This window comes from Papaver somniferum, unplaced genomic scaffold (genome assembly GCF_003573695.1).
Source record: "Papaver somniferum cultivar HN1 unplaced genomic scaffold, ASM357369v1 unplaced-scaffold_103, whole genome shotgun sequence".
In the NCBI taxonomy this organism is placed as follows: domain Eukaryota; kingdom Viridiplantae; phylum Streptophyta; class Magnoliopsida; order Ranunculales; family Papaveraceae; genus Papaver; species Papaver somniferum.
The window spans coordinates 360,874-380,974 of NW_020619159.1; positions in this window are offsets into that span (position 1 = coordinate 360,874).

A 20,101-nucleotide genomic window follows, 5' to 3' on the forward strand; every position below is an offset into this window, starting at 1 on the left:
CCAACGATTCGACTTAAATTACGTGTTTATAGGTAACCAATAGCCACACCATTTTTTTTTTGCGTGTCCATAGCATAATTAATAGCCACGCCAAAAAACAATTGCGTGTCCATAGGATAACCTATAGCCACGCCAAAAAACACTTTTGTGTCTATAGGTAACCAACAACCACACCATTTTTGTTTTTGCGTGCCTATAGGATAACCAATAGCCACGCCAAAATACAATTGCGTGTTCATAGAATAACCAATGGCCACGCCAAAAAAAACTTGTGTGTCTATAGAGAGACAATGGCCACGCTAAAAAGAAACTTGTGTGTCGGTACCAATGGACACACTAAAATAATAAATTGAGTGTCTATAGGGTATCGGTACTTAAGTTTTTGGGACACTCTATGGCAACGCCTATGGGTTTTGGCGTGTTTATTTCATCCAACAATAGACACACAAGGTAGGCATGGCTATAGAATAACATTAAGACACGCCATCATACCTAAAACCACGCGAGCAGAAACCACGCCAATTCCAAACCAAAATGGCGTGTCTAAAACCCTATGGACACGCCAATTTGGCGTGGCTAAAGGGTCATTTTGTACTAGTGAGAGTTGGCTTGACCACGTGCTGGAGCCATGGAGAGTTGGCTTGACCACAGAGTGCTGGTGCCATGGAGCATTGTAGGTTGAGCGACTGGTGTTCCTCGTGCTGGCGCGCTGCTGGTTCGGTCATGGAGCGGAGATATTGGCACACTACTTGTTCGTCTATGGAGCATGAGCGTGATGCGCCTAGTCGTATATTCCCGTTCATGGAGCAATAAGGAATCCTTATTCTGTTCAAGCTCTAGAAACTGCGTTCGTATGAAAAGGGGTATCGACCCTCTTCTGTTTTTTTTGTTCGTTCGGCTCTGTGCTTTCATCTGCAGCATCTGGCTCCTCTTCGTCATTTGTTAGTGGTGGTAGAGCGAGCATTAATGGCAACAAAACAATCTCAATATTTACAATCAACATCAAGGCAAGCCATGAGAACTCAAGGTAGGTGCTCTCACATGTATCCACCCAACAGTACCATCGATCTCCTCCAGAATGTGTAATAAGGTTCTGACTCCAGAATAACGAGTATCTTACCTCTCCAGTGAATTTCAAAATTTACCAAACACCATTGCGCTCTTGGGATGGATGGATGAAATAATGTCAGGGATAATCTCTGAGAATGAGGTTTCTTTGTTGGTTCATCCTTGACTTTAGGTTATTTGGTACCTAGACTTTCTGATTGTGATGATGATATGCTGTCAAGTCTTTAAGGACTTCGTTCCAAGCGATATCCTTTGAACCATCTTCTGAATCTTAGACTATTGCATGGAACGGCATGCGGTGAGCAGTCCTCAGTTATATTTCTGTTAGATCCGATGGCGTGGCCGGATATGTGAATGTATCTTTGTGGCTTGCTTTTGGAGTCTTTGATGGTTATCAGGATGGACTGCAATGAGCAGTCCCCAGTCGCACTTCTCTTTAGTTTCTGAAGTTGTTTTCTCCGAGCAGGCTTGGGATCCGCCGCGGCCTCGTAATGTGTTGCAGGCGCCTTCTAGACAGAGAGGTGATGATATTCTTACGCTACACCCTTGAAGATTGGATGACCTTGTCGTGGTTATGACCTTTTGGTTGACCGTGTCTTTTGAGCTTTTACAGTGAAGGGATTCCGTGTAGAGCCTCAGTCCCCCAGTGTGGTTTACATGTTTCTATCTGGTGTGGTCGGTGGGTTGACCATGATAAAGATATCGCCGTCTTGCATCCATACTGGTGACTTTGTAGTAATTATTGTTATGTTGAAGCTCTGGCTGGTATCAACAAACGAGTGAGTAAACTGTCCACGACCACGAGCTTTTGGTGGTACGGATCAAAAGGTGGCCACGACTACAAACCCTGGCTAGCTGCGATCATGATCCTCGACAAGGGGAGTGTGGCGGCTACGGCACGATAATTGGCAGTAAGGAGTGGATGTTACGGCACGATCCTTGGCAGGAAGGAGTGGAGGCTTCGGCACAATCCTTGGCAAGGAGGAGTGGCGGCTACAGGGGAGAATGTTGCGACTTCGGGAGCGAACATTGAAGCGGAGCGACTTCTGGAGAAAAACGTTGAAGAGGTTCCTTCTGAGTTGTGGCCATGTCCGTATGAGTTTTGGCAAGAACTTCCTGTCTCTCCATTAAATCGATAATGGTAATGGGAAGCTTGGTTTCTTCTGGCTCTTCCAGTATCTCGTTCCGACGAAGAAGTGGTGACAGCTCTGGTGATGATTGGAGGCGGTCATGCTCGAAGAAATATTAGGAGTAGCGGCGGCTCTGGCTCTCGTAATAAGAGGCGTCATGTCAGAGGGGATGCTTCCGGTGCCGCTGGTTTTGGTGGTAGAGGATGTAACACCATGGGACGTGCTGACTGCGCTTGCGGATGGTATATTGGTGTTGGACATTCCCTTTTTTCTCTCGTCCGATACGGACACATACTCTATTCGCTTAGGGTCTCTCCACGAAACTGAATTTTCAGGTTGCAAATCCGAGTTTATTGTGTGACGCAATCCTGGCCGCGAGAAGTCCCCAGTCGTCGTTTATTATCTTTGTAACATCTTCATTCCGATCCGCGAAAAGACAGAGGATCTCCAGTCCCCGGGCGCAATTCCCTTGAATTTATCTTTTCTTGGACAATGCGTTTCAGAGCATTGCATTCACTGGTAGAATAATTGACGAACCTGTGGTAATGGCAATACTTGGGATTTGTCATTTGTTCTTCAGTTGGTAGGAGCCTAACAAGAGGTAGTTTCATGGCATCGTCTTGAATCCATACTTCCAGGAGTTCGATTACTTTCTCGATCGGGAACGGAAAGTTTAGAGCAGTATATCCAGTTTCTTGTTGTTGCACACGAACCTTAGACGCGACCTTCTGGGGTGAAGCCATCTGATGTGCTGGTGCCACATGTTTGGATTGTTGTTCCGCTGCTGGAGTTTTTCTCTTTCTCCCTTCATTAGCGATTGACTAGATGTTGGATATTTTATTAGAAAGACGCATGCTTTCCTGAATTTCTTTACGAGCTTCTTCATTCTTTTCATTGCGAGGACTCTGATGAGAACGTGATACATCCCACGAGTCTTCTTTCTGATCTTGAGGAAACATCTTTGATCTTCATGAGCAGACAAGTTAGCTTGGTGGATACCTTTTCATTCAGCGTGACCATAGGCTTCATCCTCCTCACTAGGAGTAGGAATATGAATCTTGGAAAAAGGACTACCACCATCAGCATTGATCCAAAATGAATGGTTGAATAGCGCTTCCCACATAATGAATACGCGTTGGTTCCTTTGACAGTTAATCCATGAGCGCTTTCAAAAGCGTAAATACTCTGTCCTGTGTCTTGACAATAGTAGCTTGATTCTCGATAATATAATTCAAGATTTTCGTCAAATCATGAATAGTTGTTAAATATCGAGATTTCATAGCCTCGACAATGGTTTTGAATGAAAGAACAGATTCAGGGATAACATGTGGAGTATTTTCGGTGCTAGGAGAAGTAAAATTAGGATTGAGGGTTTCTGAAGCATTCCTAAGATCAACCATCTTGAGAAATTTAGGAAATTGAAAATGGGTTTGAATTTGGCCTAAGACCAATTGGGAATTGAATTTGCAACCGAGAGATTTGATCTCCCACTGTGGTCGCCAATTTTTGTGGGTGAAAACTGTTTTTGCTGTTTTTGGTAAATTTGGGTGTGTGGATGAGAAACAAGTCTAGACCCTGAAAAATGCACTGCGCGGGAGTACTTTTGATTTGAGAGATCAATCTGTACAATCCTGGACTAAACCAAGAAATGGTCGTTCCAGGCTTGCTTCGGTCACAAAGTGAAGGACAAGGGTTGCTCTTAGGGAGGGAATCGAAGAAAGTGTTGAGACCAGAATGGTTGATTCTGAAGGTGTGACTATTTTATGACTTGTATCAGAAAGTGGAACTGGCTTGCAGAAAGTTATCAGTTCTTTGATGATTTCTGGATACTATGTTGTTACTGACCAAAACTTGTCTTTTGGTGCAAATAGGTGAAACCTATTTATACAAGCCATAATAAAACGTACCCTGGTCTCGTATGAAGTGGGAACGATTGAGTGACGGAAGAGTGTCTAACCGCCAGAAACCGTGATTCCATGATGAAGGAAGTGGATCCGTTTACAACCGTTACTTCTTGACCCCATTAACCGTCCCACTTCATGACACTTTCTTGTAACGGGCGTGTTGCACGCCGTACGCTGTAAACCACCCGACCAATACCCTGATGAGTATCCCCCAGTTTGTGACATGTTTGATGTCTCGAGCGTTTTCGTGGAAAACATGTAGCAGTTTGCTACGTGTGGCAAGTCAAAGTCAAGAGACTTGCCGCAGGAAAATAACATGTGATGCTATTAGGATCATCTTGGCTGGTCGCCTAAAACTTGCCACAGGCGTGTCAGTTCGGTAGCGAACTTGGATGGCCGAGATTATATCTCGTGAGGAAGGGTAGCCATCGATTATGGCCACGCCATGTTGATGCCTGGCAATGGCATAGTGGCGTTTTTAACGTATACCAGTGGCACTGCGGCATGGATGACATAGTTCGTGCATGTCAGTGGCACAGAAGTGCAAGTGGCGCCTGGCGTATCCATGGCCTCTAGATTTAGGCTCATCTCGTCTGGTCGCCTAAAACTTGCTACAAGTCTGTCAGTTCGGTGGCGAACATGGATGGCCGAGATTACATCTCATGAGGAAGGGTAGCCATTGATTATGGCCACATCTTGTTGGCGCCTGATAACGGTACAGTGGCGCCTTTAGCGCATGCCAGTGGCACTGCGGCATGGCTAGCATGGTTCGTGCATGCCAGTGGCACGGTGAAAGGGCTGGCATAGCCTGTGCGTGCCAGAGGCGCGATGTGCAAGTAGCGCCTGGCGTAGCCATGGTCACTAGATATTGGCAGATCGGTGTTAGACTCCAATGTGGTGTGGCAACATCAATTTCAGTGGCCACATCAATTTCAGTGGCCACATCAATACCAATGCTCTGTGGAACATTATCTGACTTGGTTGGCGTAACAACTTTGCCTAAATTAGGGTTTGGCATGCCGAAACCCTAATTAGCGCATATGGCATGCGGCATGCGGTAGGTGGCCGTGGCATGGCATTTTAGACAAACGGTGCCAGAGTCATGTCAGAGGAGCCATAGGCAGGCCACCATGTAGAAACGGTCACAGGAGCAAATATTTCCACGAGTGGTTGTGGTGTGGCGCCTTTTTTAGGGTTTCTTAAGTCCGCACGGCTTGTGGCATGTTGTGGGCCCTAAGCGGCATAGTTTTTTAGTGTTCCGAGGAAGAAGTGGTGACAGATCTGGTGATGATTGGAGGCGGTCATGCTCGAAGAAATATTAGGAGTAGCGGCGGCTGTAGCTCTGGTAATAAGAGGCGTCATGTCAGAGGGGATGCTTCCGGTACCGCTGGTTTTGGTGGTAGAGGATGTAACACCATGGGACTTGCTGACTGCGCTTGCGGATGGTATATTGGTTTTGGACATTCCCTTTCTGCTCTCGTCCGATACGGCCACATACTCTATTCGCTTAGGGTCTCTCCACGAAACTGAATTTTCAGGTTGCAAATCCGAGTTTATTGTGTGATGCAATCCTGGCCGCGAGAAGTCCCTAGTCGTCGTTTATCATCTGTATAACATCTTTATTCCGATCCGCGAAAAGACGGAGGATCTCCAGTCCCCGGGCGCAATTCCCCTGAATTTATCTTTTCTTGGACGATGCGTTTCAGAGCATTGCATTCACTGGTAGAATGATTGACGAACCTGTGGTAATGGCAATACTTGGGATTTGTCATTTGTTCTTCAGTTGGTAGGAGCCTAACAAGAGGTAGTTTGATGGCATCGTCTTGAATCCATACTTCCAGGAGTTCGATTACTTTCTCGATCAGGAACGGGAAGTTTGGAGCAGTATATCCAGTTTCTTGTTGTTGCATAGGAACCTTAGCCGCGACCTTCTGAGGTGAATCCATCTGATGCGCTGGTGCCACATGTTTGGATTGTTGTTCCGCTGCTGGAGTTTTTCTCTTTCTCCCTTCATTAGCGATTGACTAGATGTTGGATAGTTTATTAGAAAGACGCATGCTTTCCTGAACGTCTTTACGAGCTTCTTCATTCTTTTCATTGCGAGGACTCTGATGAGAACGTGATAAATCCCACGAGTCTTCTTTCTGATCTTGAGGAAACATCTTTGATCTTCATGAGCAGACAAGTTAGCTTGGTGGATACCTTTCCATTCAGCGTGACCATAGGCTTCATCCTCCTCACTAGGAGTAGGAATATGAATCTTGGAAAAAAGACTACCACCATCAGCATTGATCCAAAATGAATGGTTGAATAGCGCTTCCCACATAATGAATACGCGTTGGTTCCTTTGACAGTTAATCCATGAGCGCTTTCAAAAGCGTAAATACTCTGTCATGCGTCTTGACAATAGTAGCTTGATTCTCGACAATATCATTCAAGATTTTCGTCAAATCATGAATAGTTGTTAAATATCGAGACTTCATAGCCTCGACAATGGTTTTGAATGAAAGAACAGATTCAAGGATAACATGTGGAGTATTTTCGGTGCAAGGAGAAGTAAAATTAGGATTGAGGGTTTCTGAAGCATTCCTAAGATCAACCATCTTGAGAAATTTAGGAAATTGAAAATGGGTTTGAATTTGGCCTAAGACCAATTGGGATGAAATGAAATTGGGAATTGAATTTGCAACCGAGAGATTTGATCTCCCACTGTGGTCGCCAATTTTTGTGGGTGAAAACTGTTTCTGCTGTTTTTGGTAAATTTGGGTGTGTGGATGAGAAACAAGTCTAGACCCTGAACAACGCACTGCGCGGGAGTACTTTTGATTTGAGAGATCAATCTGTGCAATCCTGGACTAAACCAAGAAATGGTCGTTCCAGGCTTGCTTCGGTCACAAAGTGAAGGACAAGGGTTGATCTTAGGGAGGGAATCAAAGAAAGTGTTGAGACCAGAATGGTTGATTCTGAAGGTGTGACTATTTTATGACTTGTATCAGAAAGTGGAACTGGCTTGCAGAAAGTTATCAGTTCTTTGATGATTTCTGGATACTATGTTGTTGCTGACCAAAACTTGTCTTTTGGTGCAAATAGGTGAAACCTATTTATACAAGCCATAATAAAACGCACCCTGGTCTCGTAGGAAGTGGGAACGATTGAGTGATGGAAGAGTGTCTAACCGCCAGAAACCGTGCTTCCATGATGAAGGAAGTGGATCCGTTTACACCCGTTACTTCTTGCCCCCATTAACCGTCCCACTTCATGACACTTTCTTGTAACGGGCGTGTTGCACGTCGTACGCTGTAAACCACCCGACCAATACCCTGATGAGTATCCCCCAGTTTGTGACATGTTTGATGTCTCGAGCGTTTTCGTGGAAAATATGTAGCAGTTTGCTACGTGTGGCAAGTCAAAGTCAAGATACTTGCCGCAGGAAAATAACATGTGATGCTATTAGGCTCATCTTGGCTGGTCGCCTAAACCTTGCCACAGGCCTGTCAGTTCGGTAGCGAACTTGGATGGCCGAGATTATATCTCGTGAGGAAGGGTAACCATCGATTATGGCCACGCCATGTTGATGCCTGGCAATGGCATAGTGGTGTTTTTAGCGTATACCAGTGGCACTGCGGCATGGCTGACATAGTTCGTGCATGTCAGTGGCACAGAGGTGCAAGTGGCGCCTGGCGTATCCATGGCCTCTAGATTTAGGCTCATCATGGCTGGTCGCCTAAAACTTGCTACAAGTCTGTCAGTTTGGTGGCGAACATGGATGGCCGAGATTACATCTCATGAGGAAGGGTAGCCATTGATTATGGCCACATCTTGTTGGCGCCTGATAACGGTACAGTGGTGCCTTTAGCGCATGCCAGTGGCACTGCGGCATGGCTGGCATGGTTCGTGCATGCCAGTGGCACGGTGGAATGGCTGGCATAGCCTGTGCGTGCCAGAGGCGCGATGTGCAAGTAGCGCCTGGCGTAGCCATGGTCACTAGATATTGGCACATTGGTGTTAGACTCCAATGTGGTGTGGCAACATCAATTTCAGTGGCCACATCAATCCCAATGCTCTGTGGAACATTATCTGACTTGGTTGGCGTAGCAACTTTGTCTAAATTAGGGTTTGGCATGTCGAAACCCTAATTAGCGCATATGGCATGCGGCATGCGGTAGGTGGCCGTGGCATGGCATTTTACACAAATGGTGCCAGAGTCATGCCAGAGGAGCCATAGGCAGGCCACCATGTAGAAACAGTCACAGGAGCAAATATTTCCACGAGTGGTTGTGGTGTGGCGCCTTTTTTAGGGTTTTTTAAGTCTGCACGGCTTGTGGCATGTTGTGGGCCCGAAGCGGCACAGTATTGTGCCACGATTAGAAGTTAGGGTTCCATCCACTGCCACTAGAGCATGGCCGTGATTATGGTTAGGCTAGCCAAGATTGAAGTCTTTTGTGATGCTGGTCACGAACAGAGAGTGGGTACGTTTTGGCATGCTGCCGCGGTAAGTGGCACGTTTGGCATGTGTACTTGGCATGCCCATTTGGCATGTGCGCCTGGCATGCTCGTTTTGGCATGTTTAACATGCCGTTAGTATGTTGGCGTTGTTTTTGGGAAGCCAAGTATGGCGACCTATTGACACAATTTCCACCTCTTTTAAAGCTGTGGCAGGTTTGGAGCAACCTGATTGGTTAATTGGGAATAGGGACGGCAAGTATGGGCCCAGCCACAACTCATGGAAGTGTGGTAGGTTAAAGCGATATGATTGGTCAACAGAGGAATTAGGGCCGGTTGGGTAGCATAGGGCGTGACCAAGTGGCGCCGGATGGCCTAGGGAATGGCCACGCTTCCCTCGTTGTTGCTCCTACTCCGCGGTTCTGTTTATTCTTTGCTTTATGACTGAGTATTTTGTGCAAGGGCCTTAACCTTGGTACTTGGAGGTCCGTGCTACTCTGCTGCGAGTGAACACAAATCCGTCATGTTATACCAATATTAAGGGTTATGCCGTAGAACATAAGCACAAGAAAAGTACCCAGCAGGCTCTGACATTTGTGAGTAATGCAGCTAGGAGCTTATACACTCATTAGGCTCTATACTAGTGAACAATTCATCTGGGCGCTTGAGTTTCAATATAATATGAAGAATGTCATGGGCACTCATCAGATTTTGATATATTCTCCAAATTCCCTGCGGAATATATACATATCAACATCTACTACATCTGATGCCGGGTTAGGTAGATAGACTTTTACAAATTTAGCCCTGAACTAAAAACCACCATCAACAGGATGATGAAATTAAATCGATCGATGTTGTTAGAATCGATTAATGAATTTAAGTTTTAGTTTTAATTTATGATGAAAATAATTTATATAGGTTTTGGTTTTGAAGGGGTTTCAAATTTAGAAGAATAATGCTTAGAATTGAATTTTAATCGTGAGTAACTTAGTACTTTTACCTAGTTCAGACACCCCTTATCCCTTTCTCTAGGTTGGTTGAGGAAATTTATAGGCCCCAAATAATTCGCCTAGGACCCAAACTAGCCATCATAAAAATAGGTTTTAATTTTGATATTAGGTAAAAAAAACTACCTCAAACAGCTTTCCAAAAATCTTGATGCAAGTACAACACATTTGTCCAAGAATAATAAATCACATGCTTTTTCTTTCGTTTTTCTATATAAATAAAACCATGAGAAGGAGGTATTGAAAGTGATGGGTAAAATGGTATAGTCTTCTTTTGTTGTTTTAGAAAAATAATGAGAGAAAAATAATTTTCATCTCGAAATTCAATAACCAAAAATTCCGGGTGTTACACTATTAACACATTAAAAAGAATTTCGGGACGAAATTCAAAACCAAAAAATATCGGGTCTGAATAGTAATATTTCGTCAACCCTGAAAATGACGAAATTGGAAACTTATTGGAATTATCTTTGTACTAAACGTTGTCTACTTTTCATTTCTTTTATTTATTTTGACTTTTTTAATATTTTAATTACTACTCTTGTAATTAGTGGATTCCAGAAACAATCCACGGGTTGTTATTCAATTTCAAATATAGTCCGACATGGAAATTATAAATTTTGTAGCAACCATGATTATAATAGGTTCAGCAGTAATCCACAAAATATAGACTCCGAAAATGGTGTATGAAAATAATTTGATTCCATAAATAAGTCATGATTTTTTTGGGTAACCAAAGAGGCTCATGATTTAATGAATATTTTTGTTGATGAATCTGTTAATATTATATCTTCTACTTGTATAATTGAGGGATATAGATTTTAAAAGCAATCTATCTATCATTAATATAAGTTATGGAGATATTTATCTTGTAAACAACCGAATATCAACCACAATTTTTCGGACCCGTAAATATTTATAACCTTTAAAAGGTGTATAAGAAATGTGAATAACATTTCCGGTTGAAACAACTATAGAAGAATACATATCATTTTACCAGGTAGTTTGAATTTAATTTTCTAAGACACTTTATACTCTACCATATTCCTGAAGAATTCGTTGAGTTTTAAAAATATTCGGTATAACTAGCACCTCCAAATGATAAGTAAGCATTTTATGGAGTATTTATTACTTCATCTTTTTTGTTCTATAAGTACGTTGTAGAGAAGCTTAAGGCTCTCTACCCTGTGGTGTGACATGTGGTAATTTGAACGGTCGAATCTCACTTTATCATTAACCCGAAGTTTAATGACCTTGCATAATATCCAATTTCTATTTAATGGATCAATACAAAAAGAAATTAATTACCAGTATAATTAATTGAGTTGATGCACTTTTGTGCTTGCAAGATTTGAATAAATTCATTTCTTCAATTATCTCTTATTTCAAAGAATATGGAGAAACAAGTTGACTATGATGCAAAATACATAATCACAGTACTTATAAAAGTATTAAAATACTTTAAGAACACAATATAATTAGAATTGAGTTGTGTCCATGGTGGTTTTCAAATAAACACCAAATTGCTTCTTGCAAAATAGAACTTAGAGTTCAAACTCAAAATATATGTCATGTTCTTTGCTACAAGAGCACAATTTTTAAAATATTAGATGTTTCTGCCATATTGATTGATTAGTACCAATCGAGCGGAATCGCTCGTTTAAATTTTGGTATACGTACTAATACAAGAGCATGTAACTATCATTTGTAATAAATATTAATCAGGGTGCACATACGTTGTCAAATTTCAATGACATATATGAGCATGGGCGATTTAAAATTATTAATTGTAATAATATGATGAAAAATCCAAAGAAAAATGTTTTTCGAATGACCTACTTGGATCCTTGTCAGACACCCATAAAAGAGTACACATGAATATAACTAGATTTGGTGAGACTTCTCGTCGTTGGGTGGTGGGGGGAACATTCGTTATAAGAAAGTCGTGAATTGGTCGCATCATAATTCTTGCACCAATTCGGTATAAGGTGGAGAAGTTATTCATGTCACTATTAATTTCTTGTAGCATTTTGTTCTTACAAGAAGAAAACCAAATGTCATATGTTGTTGCATTCATTTTGACACTAGTTTGCGTCCTCTTGGGAATTCCATGATTTAATAATTGAGTCATCCACAACACATCTGAATTGTTGATGAAAATGATATATATATATATATTCCTTGATTGAAGAAGCCAATGACATTAAATCAAAATGGTTCTCTTGGGGATGCTATTGATAATATTCTCAATGAGACTATGTAATTACGGTTTTTAATTCCTGAGCCATATATATATATGCCCTAAAGAGGAATTCATTTATAAGTGGAAAACTGATGTCAGTATTAAAGAATAATTATTAATTATACACATATGAAATTGTAGTTATTGTCGAACATGTATTCCGAGTAACTACTAAATCATCAAATATTGATTATAGATATAATCCTTTTATGCAGAGAAACCATCGTGAAGTATCGACAATATGTATGGCTTGATAATATGGATGAAACACATCCGTATTTGGTTGTCCTCTTACTAATGTACATTGTTGGACATCAGTACAAACTGTGAAACCTGAAGGTTACAAATTTGATGTTTAATTTATATGAACGTGTAAAGAGAGGAATAAGGGCGCTAATTACACAATGCCACTCGTGGCATCTAGTTTCTACTGATACTTGAGATTTGTGAAATCACATCAACTATTCTTAAATGATTTGAAAACATACAATACTTTAAGATCTGTGAACATGGGTACACAATACTTTGGTAAGTATTGTGTATCCTATTAGTAAATGGATATAATATGATGTAACTTTTTGTTATCAAAGATAATAACATTCTTTTAAACTTTTATGTTATCACAAGTAATATTTCTTAACTTCAAGATCAAAGATCTTGTAACCATGTCTCAAACTGATTAATTGAGCACTGTAATGGTCCATGGTTTTGTCAACTTTGGATAGTTTTGACATGTTTACATGGATAGGTATTGCTGATGGGTGAGAACGATTTGCTGGTTTTTGAGGAAATGTGGAAGGTTGTGTAACAGGCGGATCCTCAATTGAGAAAATTGCCTTAACATTTAACAGATGCACTGCACGGGAGTGCTTTGAGTTCAAGAGATCAATCTGTAAGACTCCGGCCTAAACCAAGACAATGGTCGTTCCAGAGTCAATTCGGTCACAAAGAGGGATGAGGGTCGATCTGTAGGAGGGGAGCTGAGACTTGTGTGAGATCAATGATAACTGAAGGATTGTGGATGTGTTGGAGACTTCTGAAAGTTTGATGAATCGTCAGTGAATTCTGATCAGATTGATTGAGTTATGTTCAGTAGTGTTCGACTGAGATCTATTTACTTGAGTTAAGTTGTGTTCAGATAAGTTATCATATCATAGATTGATGAACCTATTTATATTGCAGATATAGTAATACATTGATCTGCAGTAAGTGTGACAGTTGCAGAGGAGTGGAAGAATATGAAAATGAGAAATCGTGGTTGAACTAATTCCACATTGCGCGGGAGACTTGGTTGATTGGTCATCCACTACTTTCCAACTTCTTCAAAGACTTGCACGACTTACTCACATTTCTCATCATGGATGCACTGCTACATCACACATGTTGTAGGCCGCCAGACCAAAACCCTAATGGATATCCCCCCATGTGACATGATTGATGTCTCATGTATGTGGAGTATGCAAGGAAGACGTGTGTTTAATTGGTCAATTGTTAACTTGGATAGACCATGAGTCTTAGACTTGATGAGTCAAGCATGATTGACGAATGTGATAACTCATGGATTGAGAATAAGGCGTCTTCTGGGACAACAATAATGCATAGACGTCGAGTCTGGTGAAGTGTGATATATCACTATGCCAGCTGAAGCAGCAACGATGCTCGAATCATATGGATTGACGAACGTCGGTCTAATGAGATTGCTCGATCATGAACCTATTCTAATATGTCGAAAATTTGACAGGAATTGTTGAATGAAAAAGTATAAATTAGAATATTGGTAAGTATTGGACTCGATGGTTGTCCAATATTGGACGGTCGGCCAAGTGGACGGCTGTCCAAATCATGTTGCTCCTTGGACAATCGAGCAACAAAATTATGGTAGCAGGACCGAATATTTAGATATTAATTAAAATATTGATATCTAGATCAACATGGAAATTATTGATGTTTATCAGAATTATTATAAGTCAGAAACCCTAAATTTAGGAAGCTCTGGATCGGAGAGCTATCCAATATGAGTAGAGATATTAACCAACCAATAGGTATGAGGACCGTCCATTGGTGGTGGAGAGACCGGATGAGCGGTGTATAGAGGATTGTCCAACTAGTGAAAGAGGATTCACCAAAATATGGAGGATTATCCAAGTGGAGGATTGTCCAAAATTGACTAAAAAATATGGGACCGCCCGACCATGATGACCGATTGGACCGGCCAGGTCCGGCTATGGTGGTGCACGGGACACCATGCCGACGACCGTCCATCCTGAGAACTTTTGGTATTTTTGTTGGACGTTTGTGCAATATTTTGTATTTTCAAAAGAGTTTGATCTTGAATGAAACTCTCAACTTTTGCATGAATGAGTAAGTAGGGTTTTTTCTTATGCGTCCAATATTTTAGAATATTAATAAAGAAATAGAAATATAGGCCTATTCGGAATTCAGTTTACAAATATAGGCCCGTTTTTCAACTTTTCAAATATAAGCATGTTTTCACTTTTCCATCCATCTTGGTTAAGTTCCATTATATTTACTTATTTACCCTTTACTCATTTCCACGTTGATCTTCTTCATCATTTTTAAGGTTTTTTGATCTCGGTTCAGGATCGTTTCACCATTTTCAGGTTTGTTACATCATTCCCCAAAAGGGTTCATCATTCGCAAGTTCAGGGTTTAGATTTCAGGGTTCAGGTTTTTGGATTCAGGGTCTATCATTCCCAAGTTCAGGGTTCCCAAGTTTTAGGGTTAAGGGTTCCCAAGTTATAGGGTTCAGGTTTTTTAGTTGGTGGGAAATCGACCGTGGATAAAGGAGATATGGTTCAGGGGTACGTAAGTAAGACTTTTTAATAGGTGAGATAACTTCCACCTTGCACTTAACTGGATGGAATCCGTTTTTTTTCAAAAAACAGCGGGACCAAGTAAAAACATGCCTATATTCGAAAAGTTCAAAAAAAACAAAAAAAACGGGCCTATATTTGAAAACGCAACAAAAAAAGCCTATATTTCCAAATTGCCCATATTAAAATAATGATATTTGAATATTTATTGGTGAGAAGGCCTGGAGGTCGTGAGACCATTTGATTTCGTAGGCTTTTTGGAGAATTGGGAAATATTTGAAGAAATATGGAAAACTAAGAGTTTGGACGAATGTGGAAAATCAAGAGTTGTGGAATATAATAATAATAGAATAAGGAAAAGTGAGAAGGAGTGGGAGCGGCCATGACCACGGCATGGCCGGCCGACGGGCCTGGTTCTTTGCGCCTCTTCTCTTTTTATTTTATTTTTCCTTCTCAATTTTGCATCTCTTCATACATCCACATTCTTCCATGTTTTTTGGGTGCTCGTTCGTGCATTATTACTAAGTATACTCACACCATTTTCTCGGGGCTTCTCGGTGGTGGCCCATATGCCTGAAAGGCGAATAATTATTATTAACCCATGGAATTCAGCTGAGAAAAGCCGTGAGTTGAAGTAATGAAATATTGTGATAAAAATAAAATATTTCTAGGAATGCAATTGATGAATATTGCACTAGAATTCATTACTAACAGGCAATCTGTCTAGGAGCATTATATTTATTCGAGAATCGAGGTATGAGATAAAGGAAGCATTATACTCGTTCTGAATGTTTGTTCTGCATAGACATCGAATATTTGCGACATCCTGAAGACGTTATTGCTCTATACTAGTGGTCAATCCATATATGACCCGTACAATCATTCTCGATTCTATACAGAAGTGCGTACTGGAATTGCTCAGTATAAATGATGAAATATGCATAATATTGAAAGTTCAGCTGAGATGCTTTAATAATTATATATTTATTCATGCTCCGAAGAGGCTACACACTCAGTCAGAAAACATCGTGACATGAGCTTTCATGTATAAATTCCAAAATATGAATTTCATAATTCGTCTAAAGCTTGGTCAGAAATATACAAAATTATGATTTTATGATTTTAGCCTTTGTCAAAAATCCACCATCAACATTAAGTCCCCTGCTCAGTGAGGGACGGTCATGTTCCGCAATAAGCACTGGATGGTGATTTTTTCAATCATAAATGAAATAAGTAATTGAACTTAGTCGTTAGAAATGTTACCAGAATCCTCGACTTGCTCCAATGATGTCACGTACGAGCAATGGTTTGAATGATCCTGGCAATATGATAGAGCGTCGTCAGGAAATCGTGACTCGATGAGGCGCCGCTGATTTGGGTGGAGGAATGACCAACTTGGTGCGTTTAGCACTAGTGGGCCCGCGACCCAAGAAAGGAAATACTTGTCTAATTAGGTTTGGAAATAAAATTAGTATAAAAGGGATAAAACACCTCTCTTTTTTTAATTTCTTCCCTCCGACCAAAGCATCTACACCTTCCTCCAACTTTACGTCCGAGCAGCAGGGGAGAAATTATTTGTCAGCGCCGCCACCGACCGACCACCACCCACGACTTTCCTGCTGGATTCCGGCACCGACCAGGTAAAAATTCTTTTTGATGATGAACGTCTTTCCAATAGTAATTTTTTTCCCTATGCTTTCACAAAAAAAATTTAGATTTGATGTATGTCTGATTTTGAAAAACTGGATTGTTATCCCCAAAATTTCATGCGTTCCAGGAGGTCACAGGATCGAGCCCCCAATGGCGTAATATTGCAGAAATTAACATGGAAGGTAGAGTTAGTTTGCCCCCCTTGTGACACAATCTCAGCCCCCATCCGCTTCGGCTCCTTTGGCTAGGTTACCCATGAGGCTCGCTGGTAGGCTAGCACATCAACCTATTCAATTAATGTAGTAGTATGTTGTTGGAGCTTAGCTTGTTAGGCTTCCAACTAGTTTCATGTAATAATCGTTATCCTATCCACAATAAATAAAAAAAATTATTTACGTGAGTTGCTCATGGTTTTTTTTTTTTGATGGATCCGTCCAACAACAGTAAAAAAAAAATCCTTTATCTAAACTGTGAGCTTTCACGATTTTTTTTTTTTAAAAATGGACATTTGTCCGATTTCGGAAAGTGGACGATTGTCCATAATTGGGATCTATAACTGAGTGAACAACCTCCCATTGTGGTCGCTAAAATGTAGCTACCTAAAATCGATGAGAGGTTAAAAGTGGAATTCTAGGGTTTCTGAAAGTGAGTTATGGGGGTTGAGCACAAACAGTCTTTACCTAAACCACGCATAGTGGTCGTTCAAAGGATGCTTCAGTAACAGGGAAGGAGATTTAGGGCCGGTCTTAGGGAGGGAAACAGATGAAGAGAGGGATCGGAGAACAAGTTTTTGCTCTGAGAGGTTATGAGAAAATTGTTTTAGCTTGGAGAAACATAGAACCTATTTATAGCTGAATTCTCTAATCTTAGGTCGGTGAAGATAGGGGTTGCTTGCCATGCGGAACACTTTTCCCATCTCTCCAAGAATAGGTAGAGACAAACTAGGATGAGTTTGTCTCCTTATTCCACCGCCTTTACTCTTTTCTGCGGTGAGCAATAGGAGTATTTCTTACACGTGTCGTAGACCGCCGGACCAAACCCATAATTCATATCCCCTCATTTGTGTGAAGCTGAGTCATCCTTTGCGATGATGTGTTGAGAGAGAGAAAAAATATTTTATATAGCCGAGTTGGCCAAGATAGAGAGATATTCTCTGATTTGTGAGAATGACTAGGATGAGTCACGTGAAAAGACATGGAATGCCTCAGAATTCGTGTGTAGAGTGTTAGAGGAGCTGATGTTGAGCTCCCTCTCTCCATGGTCGATCACATATGTCCCGTGGAAACCGGATTATTGCATATGGGTCCCTTTTGTTGAGCACGCGGAGCTCAAGGAGCTTATCCACGTTTTTGGATAGACATGTATAGTTCAAGCCCAATTTACTAGCCCTGAGTGCGTTTGAGACGCTGAGAAAGAAGCCTGAGCCCTAAGTGAGGCTTGTGCTTGAGTCTTGTGCCTGAATCTTGTGCTTGTATAAGACTCTTCAGACGAGATGGATCAGCTCGGATGAGGTCATCTGAGGTCTAGCTGACGCGAATGAGGCTTTTTGATATTTGGCCGACACGACTGAGGTCGTCTGAGATTTGGCTGACACGGCTGAGGCCGTATGAAATTTAGCTTGTGGGATTGATCTCTCTGAAGCCAACTAAGATATGTTCGGGAGAGAAAGGAAGGCTTTTACACCTAATAATGTCTCCGCGAGACTTTGTCTCACTTGTCTTTGACCAGCGTATCTTGTAGAGATGTGCTAGGAGTCAATTGTGTCTGTATGATAGGGCCGACATGATCAGTGTATCTCGAAAGGATGTTCTAGAAGTTCGTCAAAGGGGTCATTGGAAGAATAACCAGCGTATCTCGCGGGGATGTCTTAGGAATTATTCGAAAACCTCAGTAAGTCGAGTCAGAGCCTAGAGTAGACATGACCAGTTAATCTCGCGATGATGTACTAGGAGTCAGTCCTTGATATTAAATAGGGTGAGTCGTGCTTACATGAGACATGTATGTCTCCGCTCTGGGTCATAAGTCCCGTGAGGACGTTTTTACACATCTGCAGAGCCTACATGACCAGCAGTATCTCGTAAAGGATGTATACTAGAAACCATGGCATCACAACCAGCCGCGTCTTGCAAAAACATGCTGAAATTATGGATGTTATGGTTCATAAGTCCACCGGGGACGTTTTATGCTCTACAGAACCTACGTGACCAGCAGTATCTCATCGAGGATGTGCGCTAGGAATCACGGTATCACGACCAGTAGTGTCTCGCGGGGACGTATAATAGAAATCGTTGTTGTGGGTACCTTGAGGACCAAGGGCTTAGTCTCTACCGTGAGAGTTGAGTTTTTCCTATATGGCCAATCTTGTCTTTTGGTGATGAGGATCACACTTGTTTTCAGAGATTTCAAAATACATCCAATCCTTTCTCAATTTATTCTTGTTGTTCTGTTGAAGACGACTTGTTAGCTCAGAATGATGACTCAACACCTAGTTATGGAAGTACCATTTTGCCTCTTGTCTTGAAATGATACTTTTGCCCCTTATCAAAATTCGACCATCTACACTAACACATGCAAAAGGAAGAAAGAAACCCATCTACTCTGATGACCCATTAACCTAATTAGGAAGAAAGTCAATTTTTTATCCTCCAACAATTGATCTGATCCCATCTCATTGTTCTTTTTGTTCGTTTACAACGGAGCTATAAAAATCAAGATGATAAGCTGAAAAATGGAGAAATAAATAAGAAAAATTGGAGAACTTCTGTAAAAACAAACTCTCGGAATACAGTGAATCAGTTAGAAGAAGGAAAAAAAAGATCATAAATGCAATGTCTTAAATTTAGAAAATTAAGAGCAGTATAGTAATTAATAAAGATGCAATTAAATTTAAGTTCGAAAATTATTTTATGTATCTAGGATTAGTTGGGGTACCATGTGGCACATGGATAGTTGGGGACTCATACTCCAGATATACGGCCCATTCCCATCGCAGCCAAACCGACCATCATATCTTTGGTCTTGTCTTGAGGAGACACTGGGGACTGCACTTTTTTGGGTCGGTAAAGCAATAATTTTATCTATATTAAAATGTTTTTCTCAACAACAATAACAAAAAAAAACAGTTGATATGAAAATAAGAATTGGCGAGCCATAGCCAAGCCTCGGAAGAAACGTCCCAACAAGAAACTAGCCACAATTAGATCGTAAAACCCTATCCAACACTTCAACCATCTTTCGAAGAACACTACCAGCAGAGTCTCCATGTCAGTTGAGTCAGGGAAATCAGTTCCCAACAGCAACACCAATCCAAGTGCCTAAAGAAGCATAACTAAGAACCATCAGTAGAAACCCCATTAGAAAATTCATAGTTACCAAGAAGCATCAGCGAAGAAAAAAAATTATCACCAGCATAAAATTTCAACTACCACCCTACCAAAAAATATTTTGCGACTAATAAAAATGAAACTAAATAACATTAAAACTTCCATAATGACAGACCATCACAATCTCTAATCATGTGAAACTTCCTTAATGAAATAGTGTCTCAGAAATCAGTAGACAAGTTAAGTTTGTCGACCAAGAAGTACCTCACCGTATAACATAAATCGGTTAAAAAAAGGAAACACGGTCTCAATTACGAGAAGGTGCCTAATAAAGTTTTCTATTGGAAATTTTGAAAATAAAGTTTGGTGTGATGTAATACCTATGGGTGCTTGTCATATACTATTAGGCAGACCTTGGTTATTTGACAAGAAGATGACTCACTTGATCGAAACTAATACATATACCTTTATGTGTAATGGAAAGAAAATGACGATAC